This window comes from Pinus tabuliformis, chromosome 2_1 (genome assembly GCF_031772625.1).
Source record: "Pinus tabuliformis cultivar Carrire ecotype Pingquan chromosome 2_1, CPIR1, whole genome shotgun sequence".
NCBI lineage: Eukaryota > Viridiplantae > Streptophyta > Pinopsida > Pinales > Pinaceae > Pinus > Pinus tabuliformis.
Window position 1 is genome coordinate 110,824,449 of NC_142299.1, and position 23,167 is coordinate 110,847,615.

The following is a 23,167-nucleotide window of genomic DNA, read 5'->3' on the forward strand; positions in this document are numbered from 1 at the left end:
GTAATCTGGAAGTTTTTGTAATATTAAAATTTTGGAATAAAGGATCATACTTCAATTTTGCTTCTACATCTGAGTCTCCATTTAAGTGGTGTGCTTGTGGAGTTATGGAGGCCCCCCATGGCCTCACTTGCATGCTTATTTGTTTATAATTTACTTTATGTTTTTGTTTGATTTCAGCTTTCAAGTTTTATTAAATGTTCTAATATTGGAAGGATCTTATTTGAAGGTGTTCTTGTAAGAGAACCGTAAGATCTCATAAAATTATTAGATCTAGGTTTATTTCATTTCAGCTTTTAATTTCTAATTAGATGATCTAATTTTGGAAGAGATCTTGTAGAATGTGTTTTTGTAAGAGAATCATAGATCTCAAACAATTGTTATATCTAGGCTTGATTAGTTATTGAAAGAGATCTTAATGAATATGTTCCTGTAAGGGGACTTTAAGATCTTGGAAAAATTAGGAATCTTTCTAGATCTATATATTTTAGATAAGCACTTCTAAGTTTACCTTCCCGAGTTGACATTAAATTAAACTCTAATTTGCATCCGCATTTTAGACTACACAACTACTATATTTTTGATAAACTATTGATTAATGAAAGAATCAGAAGTTTTCCACACATTGTCGGGTATGATTTTGTGACTTCTCTGTTATGTGTCATCATATGTATTATTTTTTTTAAGTATAGTAATGAAGTTGCAAGTCTTTGTTTACTTATGTGAATGAAGTTAAAATTCCTTAAAATAGTGCTCCTACACTTAAAAGCATTACTTCTACATTTCTTCTAAGTAATAGATAATAGTTTCTGTGTAAAACAACATATTGTCTCTAACTTCCCAAAGTGTTACAAATATTAGTTTCTGTTTAAAACATCATATTGTCTCTAACGTTTCAAACCATTCTCCACTGAGCATTCATATTCAGCAATCAAATGGCATTCTAAGACTTTCATATCACCTAAGTATTAAGGGTTAAGAACCAGGTCTTTTAGGTCCTTCACTTGAAGATACATCATACAAATAAGTGACAATAATAATAAACATTAATTTCTTAAGCACAATTTCTACATAGCCAAGAAATTGGTTTCTTAAGGGACAACACTAATTGGTGCTGTTGTTGGGGAGAGAAGTCAAGAACAATTTTCCTTGGGTTTTTAATTTTTTCCTCTGGTTGTTCAGTGAGGAGGAAATATTTGGCCGTATTGAACAAAAGGAAATAACTCTACCTTCAAAGAGGCCTCATACGAGGTCAAATACCTCACAGCAAAAAGTTCAAGCCCTTTCATACCCTGATAGGCTAGTTTCCAAGAGGGCTGGAAGGCCAAAAACTCCATTTAGACCAAGTCCTACACTGTCTACACCTGCAAGTTGTTCAACACATCTTTCATCCAAAAATTCACCTTTTATTGACCAAGTGTCACCTTTTACATCCACTTCATTTCAAGAACCCAATTGTCAAGAACAATCTTTACAATCTGTTTCTTTCTCAGTATCTAATATAGTTATTCAGCCTAAACCTATAACTACATTGTCACCTTCTCATACTCCATTTAATCCTTAGACAGGTTCTACACCTGCTAGTACTCAAGGTTTAGTAAGTTCAGGAGAAAACATGGCAACACTTGCATTTTTGTTGAATAGGTATGCACCTATTCAGTTGACACATTTTTTATAGCTCTAAATCTCACTCTTATGGTTTGTGATGCTGCACTCATGGCCTAGGGAAACCCCTCCTTCCAGACCTAGTCCTAAAATTTAAAAAACAATGTTTTATCCCTTATACACGACATTTCCCTGAGTTAAACGCGTGTATACGCGGGTCTGTGTATACCCAACCCGCGTATATGTATTAAAACACTTAAAAAAATATAAAACTCCTTATTTTCGGGCGGAGATCATGGGTTTTACCTATTGATCACCTGTCAGTGCTCGTTGCCCAACTGTTCCCAACCAACTCCCAACTAAAAAACTACTTTGGGAGAGGTATAAAAAGACCTCAAAGGGAAGGCCTAAGGGAGAGAGGAGAGAGAAAGGTTATTATGCTGAGATTTTTCCTTTGACCAGGTCTGAAGTCCCTTGAGCCTTCTGCACTTCCCCCATTTGTACAGGAAACCCTTGTTTCCTTGGTGTTGATGTTCATCCACCATTTATGACATCATGGAGTGAGTCATGGAAGGAGTTTGTTAGAGGATTGAGGCTGGAATGGATCCGGAAGGAAGCTTTGCTTGGAGCCTGCTGAAGGTGACTCAGGTGAAATTATTCCTTTTTATGTACTTTATTTGTCTATAATAAAAGAAACACATGTCTTGGTTCCCGAAATGAATCTTCTTTATGTTTATGATATTCATGTTTAGAATTCATATGTAAATGGTTGTTTGGATTTCATAACTAACTACCTTTATTTATAACATGAAGATGGTTTCTTTATAAGGTTTTGTCCATATACTGCTGTGTTCTATGGAATTGGTTGTTTTGTAGGACAAAGGAGAAGAAGGGAACTCCAAGAAGGGTTTGGACCCTAAGGGCCTTCTCAAATGTAGGACCTAAGGTACGTACCCTTTACAATAGAATTTTCTTATAATAGCATAATGGCTGTGTGAATGTATGTTTCTTTGAATAGATAACTTTCAGTCTGCTAGGGTTTCAACCCAAAAAGCCCTAGGGGAACATTTCCCTCCAACAACACTAGTTGAATCAAATGCCTGAAGAATGATTGAATATTCTTCCTCATTTCTCAGGGGTGGATGAACAAACAACATAGAAGCATATAGCAGTGTTTTGTAATTTTGCAAATTTTTTTCAATGTTGAACACTTGGATGTTGTTTTAAGACTATTTGTGCAATCGTTGGATGGAGAAGCAAGGAAGTGTTTTAAAGGGGTTCGTAATAACTCTATTCCTACACAGGAAGAGATGGAGCACCTATTCACCCATAGATGGCGAGAGAAAAGAGAGCATGGTTATTCACTCACAAAGTCTAATGCTATTAAGGAGAAATCTGATGAAAGTGTTGTAGAATTCATCAGAAGGTTCAATAAATTGTAAAATAGTCTTCTAGTGGAGATTAAGTCCCCTCCTGCTGATGCAAAAATAACTTTTGTAAGGGATTTTGAATCGGATTTTGGATTCACATTGAGGGAGAGAAGATCCACAATCCTTGATCAGATCCAAAGTGATGCCTTAGAAATAGAATCAAATTTGGTGGTTGTAGGTAAAGCACCAGAAACACAACCTATCCAAGGTAAGGGAAAGACTAAAGTGGAATCCTCTCAAAGTCAAACATTGGAGGATATGAATAATGTAATTAAAATTTTTTCTAATGAATTGATTAAGTTAGAATTAGGGAGTAATATTTCTCAAAGTGTTGTGGCTAGCAACAACCCCCGTTTTTATTTAGTATTAGTAATAACACTAAATAAATGGAGACCCTTCTTAAAAATAAAAAAACTAGCACTTATAAATTCCTTCGAATAAAGCACACTATCATAAGCTTAGGAAAAACATCCACTAACCCAAAATCTTAAGTATTATGATAAGTCTCAAGTAAAATCGTTCTCTTAAAAATAAACATCGCATCGCAAAAGGGTAAAGGAGGATATCATATAGACAAACCTCTGGAATTGTGAAAATCCGATAGTGCGAGATCACCTTCCTTACAGACTCATCGCACATTGCAGATTTCATATGTCACAAACACCTCCTAAGATAAAACATCCTGATCATGCGATATGCGATAAAACATCTCGCAAATCACACCTCGCAGTCGCATAAAGGAATAAATGATTGTTAACCAAAAGGATTAGCGATATGATGATCTATGATATTGTGATCTGCAATATTGTGATGTAAATCGCAAAATCACTCTATCAAAGATCAAGAGGGCTCATTGTTCAATGAAATATTTCTCGTAATCCAATACCGAGTTGTGGGCATTAATGTCAACTTAGTTGTTTATTGATGGTCATTTATGAGAAAAAATTTAGATCTGATCGAGAGGTTGTTTCACATAGGGTGATATATTTGATATGATTTCAAAATTAAAGAGCTTTCCCGTCACCTTATCACTTACCATTATTCGTTCCTTACTTGTGAACTTACAGGAGCAGCAAGCAGAACAATATACAGATCAGTGTGCAGAACGTAATGGGAAAGAAGGGAAAAGCTCCGATTGGTGAGAAAATAGAGATGACGCCCTTATTAATAGACACCACCTGTACTAAAGAAGCTGGAATATCCACTGGGGAAGGCATGTATAGTCTACTGGAGGAAGAAAACCTGAGAGTTATGGAAGTTACAGTTACAGCAGATGCACGCGGGTCATCCGAAGCATCACTTATTGAACTTGCATGCTCATTCCTGCACCGCATAGCAGCAAGGCCTAAAATACTTCCCTATACAAACATGGTCAAATGGGTATTAGACAATGTTGATATAACAGATAGGCAATTCAAGTCTCAGGACCAGGAGCTTATTGGGTCATTTACCCCATAGGATTTAAGACTTATGTATCATTTACCAGAGCCACAGGCTAGCTACAACAAGCAGTTCATGGAGAAATTCGCCAAAGAGAATGAAGATTTGGCAGAATGTACCAAAAGTTGGTCAGCAAAGGAAGAGCCATTGAAAAAGGACACTTGAGAATACAGCACAGACAATGATAGAAATGGTCATTGAAACAGTCATCAATGCTCCAGAAACGGAGCACATTCCCATAGCTCCATCATCTGAAATCATGCTGAAGATAGAGGAAATCCCTCCTCTAGATGTATTTTACAGTCCGCATCACAAAGAAGTGGTTAGGAGACAAAGAAAGAAATGAAAATTAGACAGTGTGCTCTCACTTGAGGCAGAGCAGCTAGATGTCCTTTGGCGAGACCCTACCACTGATCCTACAGAGAATTTGACTAAATTGTCCTAGATCGCAAGAGCTTATGCTTCTACTACTATTGATAAAGTATTCGAAGTACAACTATTGGTTAAGGATAAAGAGGAAAAGATCCCATTTTTGCAACAACAGTGACAGTAGGCCAGTGCCAACTGGGAAGCGGAAGAAAAATTTGAAAAATTACAACAAGACTTTTAACTGATGCAGCTAGGTTATCAAAGCAGTTTGGCTGAAAAGGAACATCAATTACAGACCATGTCAGAAATGCATAGAGATGATCCCAAAGTCACAGAATTTCTCTCACAAGACCTTGCCTTGAATTTCCAACTCTTGCAACAACAAGAGACACTATGCTGAAGAATATTGCAATGGAGCTCTCATTGCGAGATGAGTGACAAAATCACAAGTCAAGTCATGGATTTACGACTCGATTATGATCTTATCGATAAGAAAGTTTTTTATTATTTGAATTGGTAGGAATTAGAGGAAGGCAAGAAATAAGACTTGCTCAAGATCAATGAATCCCACAAAGAAATGTTGTTCAATAAGTGGGATGCATAGATCAAAAATGCAGAACAGGCAGCGGAAGAAGCAGCGAGAGTAGCAAGCAATGTCATTGACTGTGTCAATGAAAATATGCATAGAGAAAACCTGATATCAGAAACCACTCCAGGATTTCTCCCAAAAGCACAGCAACTATAGACAAGCTAGAGATAGAAAGTTGAAGAAAAGGTAGAGTCAATAAAGAAGTTAACTCAATTGAGTTGGGACACTTACTAGCAATACTTGGTTAAACTGCACAGTCAATGTATGAATCTGAAATGCCTTACAAATTCTGCTAAAAAAATAGCGCCAGTGCTTGCTGATTCTGTTTTCGCAGGACAACTAAAATTGGAGGTCAGCCAACTGACACTCCTAAAGCCGATGCTGAATGCTTGCGATCTCAGAGAACAGATGCATAGTTAATTTTCATATACAGTTTTAGTTTTATTTATGATTTATTTTTGCCTTAGATGAGGATGGTCATTTAAACCTTCTCGTATATTTTTGTAATAAACTGTTCTTAGCCTTCAGTTAGTAGTATTTTAATCTCTCTCGTGCATTTAGAGAGGGGTCCAAAATTTTTTGAAAAACATTTCTTCAGAACATGCACTTCTGCACCCTCTGAGGAGGTTTTGATAAATGAATGGAATGAGATTTATTGATATCTGTGTTTAATTTCTGCTACTAAAATGAACTTTTGTACTCTTAGTAGATATTGAATTATGAGAAGATAAATCTATATTGCTGAAGCTCATGAGTAGGACTTGTTATCAATGGTACTTTTATCTCTTAGTGATTTTTGCTTATGTGTCAAGTAATATGTTATTTTTAGTTGTTTATATATTAAAGCTTGAATGTTTAAGTTGTCATTTGGCACTTTTCTACGGTGGTAACTATTCTGTTTATGCTTAGTGTATGAATAACTTATTATGCGATACACTTCTCACAATTATTTTGGCTAATTTCTTATACGAAACAATTCACTTTTAATGAATTCTTTTCTTGTAGTAATTGAATGATCTTTATTACTGATTGTTGTCAGAAACTATTTTAGATCGCATAAGTGAAGAGTTAATCCCAGGATAGTTTTAGAATTAGATGTTTCTTTTCATTAGAATAAAATTGCATGTTTTAGATTAGATTTCGATTAAAAGCATTCTATGTAGAAATCTTTTAGAAGGGAAAACATCAACTCTTATCATCATCACAAACAAACTGGGAAACTGGTCTCATTATCCCCAGTCAGACCCACCATCCCAAATGGAAAAGGAGCTACTTTCAAAGTCCGGACCGGGTGGGTATCCCCCTTGTTGTAGACCCGATTTTTGGGGCTTCAACATATTTGGTGCTAGAAGGAGGGCCCGAACTGTGAATGGCTAGTAAATCTAAATCTAAATACCATTCTGAGAGTAAATCGCCCTCAACATCTCCCCCAACTTCTTCATCACATTCTAAGTCTTTAAATCTTAAGCGAGAAGTTGAGAAAACAACAACCACTACCACAAACCCGAACATTTTAGATAGATCTACTATCGAACCCCCTGAAGTTGAATCTTTGATCCATAAACTTCAAGGATTTTCCATATCATTGCAAAAATCTGAATTATCTCAAGGTAGTGTGACTTTGCAATACAATCCTTCTCATCCTCTTACTAGATTACAGAGTGAAAATTTTGGTATTGAACCAGCTAAATTACCTTTGCCTAAAAGGAAAAGAGCATGGAATACATCTCAAGCGTCTGATAGTGAGACTATTTCATCATCAACATCCATTCCATCTTCTCCATTGTAAAGCCAACCATCCACCCCTCCACTTCATATTGTTGTTCATTAGAGTACTGGAACTTTGACATCCTCATCCTTACCACAAGGAAATTCATCTGCACTTTCCTCTATTAGTAGTTCAATGATGGCCCAAAACCCATGGAATAATCTAGGGGTAATCTCCATATCTGTACCTTTGAGTCAATTACTGGCCCATCCTGAGAAATGGTTGCCCAAGTTTAACCCTGAAGCAGGCATGCTAGTAGAAGAACACACAAGTAAATTTATGTTATCGATAAATTTAAATGGAGTTACAGATGAAGAAGCTATTGCTAGAATTTTTCCTTATACTTTACAAGCAACAACCAGATCCTAGTATTTTTCATTTCCATCAGGGTCCATTACTAGTTGGGACATTTTCCAAGAGCAATTCTTGATAAAGTTTAGTGATGATAGGTCAACAGCAACATTGATCAATGATCTATCAAATCTTAAGACTGAATCAAGAGAACCTATCAAAGATTTTAACTCACGTTTCAACAAGATTTTGAATAAAATTCCAACCACTTGCAAGCCTAGCGAAGAGGTTAGAAGTGAATGGTACATATCTGCTCTACCATCGAACATAGCAATCTTTTTTGATAGGGCTTCCAAGACAACATTAGCTGAAAACATGAAGGAAATGATAGCGATAGAAAAATGTATCTTAGCTTTAGAAAACAAAAATGTTGTTGATGAAAGAAAATCTAAGAAGGTTTAAGGATGATCCTAAGAAAAAGCAATTAAAGGACCCATTTGATTTAGAAGGATTGCAGAAAGTTTTAAAAACCATGTCTAACGAAATGGTTGACATTAAAAGACAAGTAGCAGAGACTTCTTCTAAGAAACCCTACAAGCCTTATAGAAAAAATCCTTCAACTGATTCAAAGCCTCCCAATTCTATAACAAATGCAGAATCTGAAGGAGAAGAAGAGGAAGTTTCCAATGAAGAACCTATTGATGAAGATGAAGTTGTAGAGCTACAGGGAATGTGGGATTTCATTCTTCCAGACGAAGAGGATCAAGAGGCATCGCTAGTCAGTACCAGAAGTAGAAATCAACACGATCCTCCATAGCCTAGTTCTAAATAGAAGAGCGCAAGCTCGATATCCAAGGATAAAGTTGCAGGTAAGAAAACATCACCAAAATCGACTCAAACAAGCCCAGTCCAATCCGATTCATAAACTCCAGCTAAAACACTGATTGTTTCTGATGAAATGGAGTATAATATCATCGAAGACATGAAGAAGACTAGGGCCAACATTATTTTCATGAACTGAGCAAATTAAAACATCAACAAAAACTACTTTTGAAAGAGTTACATGCAATCCCCATTGCACCTCTTCCTGCTACCGTAATCTCGCAAGCTTCTCATGAGATGGGAAGACCTCCAACTAATATGGCAAATAAATTTGACCCAAATGATATTAATTTAATTGGAGGTAGGTCAAAATCCCATACTCCTCCATTCCTCCTTACTTATGAATTTTTCAATAAAAATTTGCATAATTGTTTGGTAGATTCAGGAGATTCATCTAATATTTTGCCTAAAATAATTTATGCAAAATCAAATATCCAACCTCAAAAATCTACAGTGTGCATAGTTCAACTGGACCAATCACGGGTTGAAGTAATCGGTGAACTAAATCAAGTGACCATAAGGCTCTCATCGAATCCAAAGGTATGTCAAGTCATTGATATTTTAGTTGCAGACATTCCTAAATTTTATGGTTTAATTATTAGCAGGGATTGCTCTGAAAAGCTTCATGGATACTTTGTGACCGACTGGTCACACATGTGGCTCCCTTACAATGGAAAACCAAATCAGATAAAGGTTGAGTGAGAAAGACACTAAAAATACATAGTGATGGAACTAGAAGGAGAAAATGAACCTATAACATACAACAACAATATAATTGGAAACTATTCTATTGACTCTTTCTTAGGAAATTTTAATGCTCATACTTCACCTTATTTAGAACATTCTGTTTTGTCTCAAGTATAAAACTGTTCTCAAACAAACAGTTTTAAATGCATTAATTTTGTAGATAGTCCTGTAAATAACTCTTTGTTTTGGAAATTAATTTTTGACGGTTCTAAGTCTAATGGTGGAGTAGGAGCAGGATGTGTATTAGTTAGTCCAGAAGGAAATAAAACCATGCTAACCTGTAGACTCGAGTTCGATTGCACAAATAGCACTGCAGAATACAAAGCTCTAGTACAAGGCTTGTACAAGGCAATCAGACTAAACATCAAGTATCTACAAGTCTTTAGAGACTCTGAGATTGTTATTAAATAGGTACGAAATACTATAAATTTTCTATCACGTCATTTAAAGCATTATCAATCTTTAGTGCAAGATTTGACTGAATATTTTATAGCATTCAATATTTCATCTAATCCCAGACTCCAAAATTCTAGTGCTGACCTCTTGGCTGATATAGCTTCCAAGCTCATTCCCTTAGAATGCTATAGCCTAGACAGATTCTCAATCGAATTTATCTTTAGGCCCTCCATCCTTGATAACGTTACCAACTGAAGAATTTTTAACGATGATCCTGATATTGTAAGTTTCCTAACATCACAAGGATCTTACACTAATCAGATAATTGATGAGGACCAACCTGACAAACAGTTACAACAAAAGAGTACTAATAATGCCATACCAAAATCTGTAGTCAAGTTAGAAGACCTATATGATTTGAAAGAAAAATTCAAAAGGTCTACCAATTCAAAACTCTAGAGTTCAACTCTAAACTATGAATTAGTAAATCTAGGAATGGATACTAAGCCACAGAATATCAACTTAGGTCTTGGTATAGCCCCAGAAGAAAAATTAGCCTTTGTTTGACTCATGAAATAGTATAAAAGTTTCTTTGTCTAGAATTACTATGACCTTAAGAATTACGACACTTCAATCATTCAACATACAATCCCGATGATAACTGATGAAAAACCTGTCCAGCAAAAGCTGAGGAAGATCCATCCTAATCTAGAAAGTCAGATTAATTTTGAGCTCAATAAATTGTTGAAAGCTAAACTTATTTTTCCCATTTGACATTCTAGATGGGTTTCCAATTTGGTTCCAGTCAGAAAGGAAAATAGAGACATTCAAATCCGTATTGACTTTTGAAATCTTAACAAAGCCTGCCAAAAGGATAATTTTCCTCTGCCTCCTATGGAAAAAATATTGTAAGTAGTTCCAAGATCAGAATTAATGTCCTTTTTAGATGGTTTCTCTAGCTACAACCAAATTTTGGTCCATTTGGATGATCATCTAAAAACCACATTCAAAACCAAATGGGGTACTTACACATATCAAAAGATGCCTTTTCAGTTAATTAATGTTGGTGCCACATTTCAGAGGGCCATGGATATCACATTTAAGGGATTAGTAAACAAATTAGAGGTGATTTACTTCTATGACATAACAGTATATTCTAAAAAATGTAGTAATCACCCCAAAGACCTAAAGCAGATCTTCCAACATTGTCAAAAGTATGGGATTTCACTTAATCCAAAAAAGTCATTTTTTGCATTAAGTGAAGGAAAACTTCTTGAATTTATAATGTCTAAATCTAGAATCCATATTGATCCAGATAGGATTAAGGAAATTTTTGAAATATCCCTACCACAGAATAAGAAAGCAATGCAATCCGTCCTTGGCCAAATCAATTTTGTTAAAAGATTTGTCCCAGACTTCTCAAGAATTGTGTCACCACTACAAGCAATGATCAAGAAAAAATCACTCTTTAAATGGGGTCAAGCAGAATATGAAGCATTCAATCTGATTAAGAAAATTATTGTTAATGCTCCATTCCTAGCAACTCCAAATTTTTCTGATCCTTTCATTTTGTATACATTTTCCTCTAAGAAGCCATATGCTGCAATACTCACGTAAGCCAATCAAGACAAAGTGGAAGCCCCAATTGCCTTCTTTAGTTCAAATTTGCAAGGGGCTGAAGTAAATTATTTTGACATTGAGAAACAAGCTTATGCTGTTTTCAAAGCGATTAAACATTTTAGACCCTTTCTTATTAAGACCCATACAAAGATAATAGTGCCATTTCCAGTGGTAAGAAATCTCTTGGTGCAGAAAGATGTGGGTGAAAGGAGAGAAAATTGGGTCACTTCCCTACAAGAATATGACGCTAAGATCAAGCCAACAAATATTGTAAAAGGTCAAGGTGTTTGCAAGATGTTGGCTGGAGCATCGCTTATTTCTAAAATACCATGTCCTAATCAAGAGGTACAAATGTATGAGGTAAGCCTAAACGACATTGAATCAAGATATGTTGATATCATGTTTTATTTAAAAAATGGATATGCTCCTTCAAATATGAATTATACAAAGAAAAGAGCCCTAAGATTGAAAGCCAAGCAGTATCAACTCGTAAATGATGTGCTTTTTAGGATGAATTATGATTTTGTTCTTCTTCGATGTCTTGAGAAACCTAAAGCTAAAAAAGTGTTGTAGGAACTCCATGATGGACCAGCAGGTGGACATTACGCAGGAGATGCAACAATGCATAAAATCTTTCAAACAAGATCCTATTGGCCTATACTATTTAAAGATACACATAACTATCTAAGGAAATGTCAAGTTTGTCAAATTTCAGTTGGAAGACAGAAGAAACCATCATTTCCATTGCAACCAGTTAATATCAATCAACCATTTGAGCAGTGGGGATTGGATATAATAGGTGAGATCGTTCCTCACTCTTCTAAACAGCATAGGTACATCCTTACATCTACAGATAATTTTACTAAATGGGTAGAAGAAGTTCCTCTCAAGACACCTAATTCTGAATATATCATCGATTTCATAGATCAGTTCATAATTACCAGGTTTGGCTTACCTTCTGCTTTAATGTTTGAGAATGCATCATATTTTTCTGGTAATTCTATGACTGAATTTGCACTTAAAATAGGTTTTAAGCTTAAGTATTCTACCAATTATTACCCACAAGGGAACAAGTTGGCCAAATCAACAAATAAAAACCTAATCAGAATCATTAAGTGAACCATTGACTAGAATCATAAAAATTGGCACAAATCTTTGATGTATGCTCTTTGGTCAGACCAAATAACTCAAAAGGCTTCCATTGGAACTTCTCCCTTTAATTTAGTTTATGGGAAAGAAGTAGTTCTCCTAACTCATCTAGCAATTCCTTCTTTAGCCTTAGTTCAATTTATTGAGGAAACACCATCTTCATCTTTACAACTAAGACAACTGCAGATATTTAAGCTAGAAGAGCAATGAGAACAGACTAAAATTACACATGCTCATCATCAAGAATTAGTAAAGGCTTCCTTTGATTCAAACATGGTATCTAGGAAGGATTTTCAAATTGGAGATTTAGTATTGAAATGGGATAAGGCTCATGAAGAAAAAGGAAAACATTCTAAATTCCAACGAATGTGGCTTGGACCATTCAAAATTGTTGAAATTATAGGTCCATCGACTTTCCTGTTGCAAGATTTAGTAGGGAAAAGAGAATCTTTACGTGTTAATGGGCAGATCCTTAAAAAATACTTTCCATAGAAGATGACCTCTTCTACTTTTTGTAAATTATCGCTTATAGCTTTATTTTGATAATAAAATAGGTTGTAAATGATTACCTTTGGATTTCTCGAAAAAGATTAGTGTTTCTTTGAAATTTTGTTTTTTCACTTGTATAAATAGAAATGATTTGGAAAATTAATCATTACTAAAAGATAGAGTCAAATGCTAAACCCTGACAATTTTACTAGTTTCAGCCTTACAAATTTTGATAAAAACAACCTTTAGTGGGAATTTGTTTTATATCAGTCATGAAAAGCATCAATAAAAAAACAAAGGTTCTCTGTAGAAAAGTCGTCTTAAAAAAAATCTATAATTGTTATCCAGAGCTATTCTTAAGGAACCAATGACTTCCTCCCCACGTAGGAAATTACAAATTTCAAAGAATAATCCAATGATGCACTATAGACTAAAATAATAAGAGGTCTCATCAAGAGTCAACTTATCATGATCATAGAGATTATAACTAGTTGACATTGCCAAAACTACATACCAAAATAGGGCAATGACTCAAGATTGTTGCAGTCAAAAGACAAGGGGTCTCATCACAAGCCAGCTTGTTTAGCAAAGTTATAAATCAAGTGAATGGCACTGTCAAAATTTGGCCACCAAACCAAGACATTGTTCTTTAAGAATTAAAAGAAAATGAAGGAAATAAGTGTGGATATGGATTTATCTTTGAAAATTTTATACTTCTCGAAGTAGGATATAGGATCATTGCTGGGTAACAGGTAAACCTGTCGAGGCTATGAATGCTTGTTGGCGGCAGAGGCTCTACCTACGACAAATGAGCATACTTAAAACTGATCTACAGAGATGTCTTTGTTTTTATCTTTATAAACCAAGTAGTGGTTGATGTAAATACAATGACTATCTTTGGGAAGAAAATAATTAGAATTAATATGTTAGAAATGAACTATCATTAATGGTTAAGAGCATGATGCACTTTATGTTTATATAATAAAGTTTGATTTTCTAGAAAACTTTTCTGTTTTGGAAGTCTTAGAAAATTCAAAAGATAATTGGGGATAACGGGTTCTTCCTAGTGAATCGCCAATTGTTATGGTCAGCAACAACCCCCCGTTTTATTTAGTATTAGTAATAACACTAAATAAATGGGGACCCTTCTAAAAAATAAAAAACTAGCACTTATAATTCCCTACAAATAAAACACACTATCATAAGCTTAGGAAAAACATCCGCTAACCCAAAATCTTAAGCATTATGATAAGTCTCAAATAAAATTGTTCTCTTAAAAATAAACATCGCATTGCAAAAGGCTCAAGGAGGATATCATATAAACAAACCTTCGAAATTGTGAAAGTGTGATAATATAAGATCACACACCTTATAAAATCATCACACATGGCAGATTTCATATGTCGCAAACACCTCCTAAGATAAAAGATCTCGATCATGCAGTATGCAATAAAGCATCTCACAAATCGCACCTCGTAGTCGCATAAAGGAATAAATGATTGTTAACGAAAAGGATTAGTGATATGACGAGCTGCAATATTGCGAAGAAAACCACAAAATAATTTTATCGCAGGCCTCATTGTTCAATGAAATATTTCTCGTAATTCGATATTGAGTTGTGGGCATTAATGTCAACTTAGTGGTTTATTGATGGTCATTTATGAGAAAAGATTTAGATCTAATCGAAAGGTTGTTTCACGTAGGGTGATATATTTGATATGATTTCGAAATTAAAGAGCTTTCCCATCACCTTATCACTTACCATTATTCGTTCCTTACTTGTGAACTTGCAGGAGTGGCAAGCAGAATAATATACAGAGCAGTGTGCAAAATGTAATGGGAAAGAAGGGAAAAGCTCTGGTTGCTGAGAAAACAGAGATGACACCCTTATTCACAGACACCACCTGTACCAAAGAAGCTGGCATATCCACTTGGGAAGGCATGTATAGTTTGCTGGAAGAAGAAAACCCCAGAGTTATGGAAGTTACAGTTACAACAGATGCACGCGGGTCATCTGAAGCAAGGATAATTTTAGGGGCGAATGTTCGCCCTTTGGCGAAATTAAGGGGTTTTAAATTTTTAGTGGGCGAATATTTTGTATCATAGTACATTTTTACAAATCACCTCACATAGCCCACCTTATTTTAAGGGAGAGGGTAAAAAAGGTAAATTTAGCCCTTGAAATTAGGACTTGCAACCTTCCATTCACCCATTTTAAAGAATAGGTTTTATTTAAGTGAATCCATTCGCCCATTTTCAAGAATAGGTTTTATTTAAGTGAATCCTATGGGCCAAATACCATATTTATAAAAGAGGTATGGTAAATTAATAAAAATATAAATAAATGAGAGGTATTGTAAATAAATAAAACAATTTTTATATTTACTCCATAAGTCACCTTATATACATGTAAGGGTGTAAACAAATAAAAATATAAGTAAAGTGGAGGTATGGTGAATAAATAAAACGTCTTTTTATACTTACTCAAAAGGTATGGTAAATAAATAAAAATATAAATAAACTAGACGTATCGTAAATAAATAAAACATTTTTTTATATTTACTCCATAAGTCACCTTATATTTACGAACACTCAAAAAATGGGTTATATTTAGGTGAAACCTATGGCCAAAATAGTATGGGACAAATACCATGGACTACATTGTTATTAATACCATGCAAAAAACCATTATTAACCCTAATATTAGAATTAATAAAAATAAAAATGGCACATGGTATTGACCCATGGTATTCACCTGGAATGTAGCCTATTTAAATGAGGGAATTAAACCAGCATGTAGCCTATGCTAAGATTCACTAGGACTTTACAAAGTTTTATTATTTAGTGAAAGACTCGCCAAGATCTTACAAGATTTTATAATTGAGTAAAATATTTGCCATGCCTGGTGAGAGATTCGCCAAAAAATTATATATACATATTATATTATTGATAAAATCGCCTTTCATTTTTCCTATATACCATGGAGATTTGCCCATTTATTATATTTATAAATTTAGGGGGGGTTCTTAAAATTTTCCCTGATCTGAAGCATCACTTACTAAATTTCCATGCTCATTCCTACACCGCATAGTAGCAAGGCCTAAAATAATTCCCTATACAGACATGGTCAAATGGGTATTAGACAATGTTGATATAACAGACAGGAAATTCAAGTCTTTGGACCAGGAGCTTATTGGGTCATTTACCCCATAGGATTTAAGACATTTGTATCATTTACCAAAGCCACAGGTTAGCTACAACAAGCAGTTCGTGGAGAAATTCACCAAAGAGAACGATGATTTGGCGTAATGTACCAAAACCTGGTTAGCAAAGGAAGAGCCATTGAAAAAGGACAAATATGGTATGTACAATATTGGTTCCCTCTCCTCCCCATATTGTTTTGTTGCTGCTATGCTATGTAGGCTATTTGGAAGGCCTGATATCAACAAGTTTTCATCCGAGTGGCCACCATTATTAGATGCGGCCACCAATGCCACTATTATGGATTGGGCCCAGATATTGTTTGATAATTTAGCCTCTGCTATTTGGAATTACCGGTCTAAAAGAACTCCCTCTCAGAGGATTTATCCTCCTTTCTTTTTAGCTTCTTATGTCATGGATGCAATCTGTTCTGTTTCTAGATTTCCTCTCATGGGTTGGAAATGGACTATACAGAATCCATTGCCCATTCAAGTCTACCATAAGGAACTTTGGGATTCTAAGTTTACCCCATATTTTTATAGAATTTATCATGGAGTTGTGTTACCCCTTCACATAATGTTGTATAATAAAGACGCCCTAAGATTTTCTCCTGAAGCTGAAATTGATATTCTCCCTATCAGAAGATGGTTCGGAGAAGATTTTTTTCACTTATATCAGAGTATTTGGAAGCATTTCTTCCTCTCATGTACTTCCCTTGCATGGTCTTGACAATTTAATGGGTTAGGAAATAGCTTACCAAACCTGCGGGGTTGGAGGAATGAGCAAAGAATTAAAAGACAAGAAAAAGGCCATTTGGCTGCAATTCCTTGTGGCTTGTGGGGCTTTTCCATTATTTGATTTAGGTCATGCTTTCAGAGAATTAGACAACATGTTGAGTCGATGACTATTTAAATTTCCAGGGAGACAGTTTGATCCCTTTGATGTAATAAAAAAATTTACTACAGCTGTTAAAATAAAGGTATTCACTAAAGAAGATGATCTCTTTGACGACATCTTCCAGCAGAAGAGCACACTTAAAGACATTTTTCACATGGCCCAAATCCAATTTGGCCCAGCAGAATTCCAAGAGTTCAAACTCTACAGAGAACGGAGATTGGCAAACCTCCCCTTGGACAAGTTGCACTTAGAACCAGTAAGGGAACCCACTCCCAGCATCAGTATAAGTGGAAGCTCAGGGCCAGACAAGTCTAAATCTAAGTCTGGAAAAGAATCACCAGAATGGTCTAAATGGTTAGAGAGTGACCATAATAAAAGTGAAGGGTCAGTCAGGGATACTACCCAATCTAAAGAGAACCCAGAACAACAAGTTTTGTCGCCAACACAGGTGAAGGTTCCCGCTCCCCTCATCCAGCCAACAAAGCCATTAAGAACTGAGCTGGAGAAAGAGTGGGAAACATTTAATGAATTGATCAATACTAAGGAGCAAAACATGGAGACACCTAAGAATACAACATAGACAATGACATAAATTGTCCTTGAAACAATCGTCAGTGCTCCAGAAACGGAGCACATTCCCATAGCTCCATCCTCTGAAATCACATTGAAGATAGAGGAAATCCCTCCTCTAGATGTATTTTACAATCCGCAGTACAAAGCAGTGGTTATGAGACAAAGAAAGAAATGAAAATTAGACAGCATGCTCTCACTTAAGGCAGAGTAGCTAGATGTCCTTTGGCAAGACCCTACCATTGATCCTACAGAGAATTTGACTAAGTTGTCCCAGATCGCAGGAGCTTATGCTTCTGCTACTATTGATAAAGCATCCAAAGTACAACTATTGCTTAAGGATAAAGAGGAAAAAAATCCTAGTTTTGCAACAACAGTTACAGCAGGCCAGTGCTAACTAGGAAGCGGAAGAAAAATTTGAAAACTTACAACACGACTTTCAACAGATGCAGCTAGGTTATCAGAGCAATTTGTCTAAAAAGGAACATTAATTACAGACCATGTTAGAAATGCATAAAGATGACCCCAAAGTCATAGAATTTGTCTCAGAAGCCCTTGCCTTGAATGACCAACTCTTGCAACAGCAAGAGACACTCTGCCAAAGAATATCACAATGGAGCTCTCATTGCGAGATGAGCGACAAAATCACAAGTCAAGTCGTGGATTTGCAACTCGATTATGATCTTATTGATAAGAAAATTTCTGATTATTTGAATTGGCAGGAATCATAGGAAGGCAAGAAAGTAGGCTTGCTTAAGATCAATGAATCCCAAAAAGAAATGTTGTTCAATAAGTGCGATGCACAGATCAAAAAGGTAGAACAGGTAGTGGAAGAAGCAGCAACAACAGCAAGCAATGTCATTGACTGTGTCAATGAAAATCTGCATAGAGAAAACCTGATATTAGAAACCACTCCAGGATTTCTCCCAAAAGCACAAAAACTATAGACAAGCTGGAGACAGAAAGCTGAAGAAAAGGTAGATTCAATCAAGAAGTTAACTAAGTTGAATTGGGACACTTATTGGCAATACTTGGTTAAACCGCACAGTTAATCTATGACTCTGAAATGCCTTACAAATTCCGCCGAAAAAATAGTGCCAGTGCTTGCTGATTCTGTTTTTACAAGACAACTAAAATCGAAGGTCGGCCAATTGATGCTCCTGAAGCCAAATCTAAATGCTTGTGATCTCAGAGAACAGATGCATAGTTAATTTTTAGATACAGTTTTAGTTTTATTTTTGATATATTTTAACCTTAGATGAGGATGATCATTTAAACCTCCTCCTATATTTTTGTAATAAACTATTTTTAGTCTTTAGTTAGTAGTATTTTAACCCTCTCATGCATTTAGAGAGGGGTCTAAAAATTTGTCAAAAACGTTTCTTTAGAACATGCACTTCTACACCCTCTGAGGAGGTTTTGATGAATGAATAGAACGAGATTTATTGATATCTGTATTTAATGTCTGCTACTGAAATGCACTATGTACTCTTAGTAGATATTGAATTATGAGAAGATAAATCTATATTACTGAAGCTCATGAGTAGGACTTGTTATCAATGGTACTTTTATCTCTTAATGATTTCTGCTTATGTGTCAAGTAATATGTTATTTTCAGTTGTTTATATATGAAAGCTTGAATGTTTAAGTTATCATTTGGCACTTTTGTACGGTGGTAACTATTCTGTTTATGCTTAGTGTATGAATAACTTATTATGCGATACACTTCTCACAATTGCTTCGGCTAATTTCTTATATGAAACAATTCACTTTTATGGAATTATTTTCTTGTAGCAATTGAATGATATTTATTACTGATTACTATTAGAAACTATTTTAGATAGCATAAGTGAAGAGTTAATCCCGGGATAGTTTTAGAATTAGATGTTTCTGTTCATTAGAATAAAATTACATGTTTTAGATTAGATTTAGATTAAAAGCATTCTATGTAGAAATATTTTAGAAAGGAAAACATCAACTCTTATCATCATCACAAACAAATTGGGAAACTGGTCCCATTATCCCCAGTCAGACCCACCATCCCAAACGGAAAAGGAGCTGCTTTCAAGGTCCAGACCGGGTGGGTATCTCCCTTGTTGTAGACCCAATTTTTGGGCTTCAACATAGAGGCAAGTATAGTAGAACATAAAATTTAATGCTCAGTATAGAAGACAACCTCTACAAATTTTGCAGAAGGAGAGAAAAGATCAAGATCAGGTTGAAGCACCACTTTACTTAGAGGCAGATCCTAATGAAGTACCAGAGCATTCCATGGACCATGATGATCATATTTCTACATTGTATGTAGTAGATGAAGATGAACTAGATGTTGAGGGAGAAGACTATGAATATACTGAAACAGAGGCTATTTATGATGATAATGAAATTGATGAGTATTGGAAGCAGTTTTCTGATTTTATGCATGCAGAATTAAATAAGAAATATGACATGAGATCAAGGAAAAGATCAAGAGTTCAAGAAAATGAAGGTGAGAAGCAAGTTTCAACTCCCCTACAAAAGGCGACTCCATAAGAACCACGACCTGTAAAACAATTAAATAAAGGAAAGCAACAACAAAATACAAATAGCAAGACTCCAATACTTCAAGGTGAGTCTTCTGAAGATAGAAGTGAAAAAATTGCTTTAGAAAAACTTATTTCCATTCCACAAGAGGTCTTAGTGATGAAGAGAAGTGAAGATGAAAATGAAAGGACTACTAAATAGGTTCGTGTGTTTAGTCGTACTAAAGAATTAGAAAAAATTAGAATTCAAGTGCCACTCACAGAGTTGGTCAAAGCACCAGTTTATCAAAGAGAGATTGTTGAGTTTATCAATCTATATCAGAATGTGAATATAAATGACACTGTGAATCTGCAAGAAGATAAACCAGTAGTGGTTTTTGGTCCACATGTGGAGGAGGTAGATTATTCAACACCTCCTTTCTACATTTCTTTATTGATTCATGATTTCCTCTTGCATAATTGCATGTTTGATTAAGGAGCTTCACATAACCTTATGCCATTATTATTGATGAAACAACTAAACCAACAAGTTACTAAACCCTACAGAGACCTATATTCTTTTGATTCAAATAAAGTCAAATGTTTGGGGGTCATTAAAGATATGGTGGTGTCACTAGGTCAGATCCCAGCTAGAAGCTTGGTAATGGGTGTAGTGGTAGCAGATATCCTTGCTAGATTTGGAATGTTTCTATCTAGGTCATGGGTGGCTAAATTGGGTGGTGTTTTGAAACTAGATTTTACTTATGCTATCATACCAATTTTTGGTGGAGAAGAAAGGAGGTTGCACAGAGAAACAAGATTTGTAAAAACAATCACAAAGAACGGAGCAAGTAATTCACTTATATATAGCCAAGAGAAAGATGACTTTTCTTGCTTCGTGTTGCATGACAATGGAGAGTTGGCTGAAGATAACCAGAGGTAGCTTACTTCAGCCAGTTTAAATACATAGATGCAAACAGAAGGGGTATGGAAGTGCTTCTTTGATGGAGACTATTATAAATAAGGAACATGTGCTAGTTTACTTATAATTACACCTGGAGGTTATATGATCCCTTATTCTTTTAAATTGGAATTCAAAGCAACAAATAATTTGGCAGAATATGAATTCATGATCATTACTCTAGAAATAGCAAAACAAATGGGAGTCCAGTCAATTTCTGTTTTGGAGACTCGGAGCTGATTATTAAGCAAATTAAGAACCATTATCAGACAAAACACCCTAGGCTTAGGGCATACATAAATGAAGTGTGGGATTTGGTTGAGAACTGCTTTGAGGCTTTTAACATACAATTCATTCCAAGAGATGGAAACAAATTAGCAGACTCTTTGGATGTGGCTGCCAGTACTTTTAGGCCTCCTATGAATCCAAAGCTAAGATATGAGGTTGAAATGAGGCACAGGCCTTTTGTTTTGGATAATATAAAAAACTAGTATATTTTTTGGGATGATCAGCAGATTAAGGAATTCTTGACTAAGATTGAATATTTTCGGGGCACAAAGATTGAACAAGATGATGATGAAGCAAAAAAAGGTGTAGAAGTAAGTGGTTTGCAAAATTCTATAGTTAATCACAAAATTATTCAATTGACAGATAATATTCTACCAAGGGGGCTTGTCCCTCTTGAAAGACTTTTTAACTCCACTGATGTAGTTATTAGTTCAAAGAAAATTCCACGGGATGAGCATATTCAAGATCACAATATTGGAACCCAGAAGAAGCCCAGCTTAGTCAAATTATTTAATGGAGCTCCACTTAATTATAAGGAGAGATATATTAAGATTTTCAGGGATTATCTTTATGTTTTTTCTTGGCCCTATGAGGATCTCAAAACATATGATGTAAGTGTTATTCAACATAAGATTCCCTTGAAAGAGGGGATTAAACCATTAAACAGAAACTCAAGTAGATAAACCCTCTATTTTTACCATTGATTGAGAAAGAATTCAAAAAGCTGCTAGATGCCAAGATAATAGTTCCACTTAGGTAATCTGACTGGGTGGCCAATTTAGTGCTTGTAAGGAAGAAAAATCGAGAAATAAGGATATGTGTAGAATTTAGAAATATCAATAGGGCTTCCTTAAAAGATAACCATCCATTACTTCAGATGGATCTTGTACTACAGAAGGTAACATGATCATACAAAATGTCAATGTTGGATGGATTCTCTGGGTATAAACAGGTGGTTGTTGATAAAAAAGATTAGAAAAATACTACATTCACAACTCCTTGGGTAACCTTTATGTATGCTTGAATGCCTTTGTTAGGTCCCTATACTACTAGTGTAACCCCTTATTGTTATTAGTACAACCCCTTTATTATATTTTTGTGCCCATGTAGTACCCATATTGTTATTATTGTGCCCCGTAGAAGCCCACTATTGTTACTATTGTGCCCTTACATTATTATTTTTATGTCGACTTTGATTATATTATGAACCCTTAGACTCCTACATATAGAAAGGAGGTCTTGTCATTTGTATCATCCAAGAATTGTTCATTTGTGTAATGTAAATGAGGTTGCCCCCTTAAAGAGGCTGAATTCTAAGGCGTTTATCTCTCTTTTCTATCTTTTTGTGAGCTGGTTTCATAACATTTGGTATCAGAGCATTGGATTCCAGGGTTTCGCTGCTCCAAACAGGTCATCATTGAATTTTTACTATAACTTTTTATCTATGAATTTTTAGAAGACAAAAACAAAACTCCTTTAAGAATAAATCGTTGTAAACCTCGGGTCCAAATTTCAGAACTTGTCTCTCTATATTTTCAGAGATATGATCTGATGAGTTTAGGGTTTATGCAAGATCCAGAATTTCATTTCAAACAAGTCGTCATGGAATTTTCACTCTAATATTTCTTCTACGAAGGTTCAGAATCTGAAATTAAAACCCATCTGAACCGAAACCTTGCTAAAGTTCGATTCCAAATTTCAGATATTATCTCGCTATATTTTCAGAGATATAAGTTGAGGAAGTTAGGGTTTTTGCACACTCCAGAATTAAATTCTAAATAGGTGACCTTGGGAAAATCGTCATAATGTTCTCTCTATGCATCAAATTGAAATTTCATAATAAGTTATAGAAAGAGGACGAAATGTAGTTTTCTGTGTATATTTTTTAGATCTTAAGGTTGAAACATTGACACGTGGCACATCTTACAAGTGTGCTCTACTGAACTAGTCTATAATCAGGTCATCATGGGAGATTTG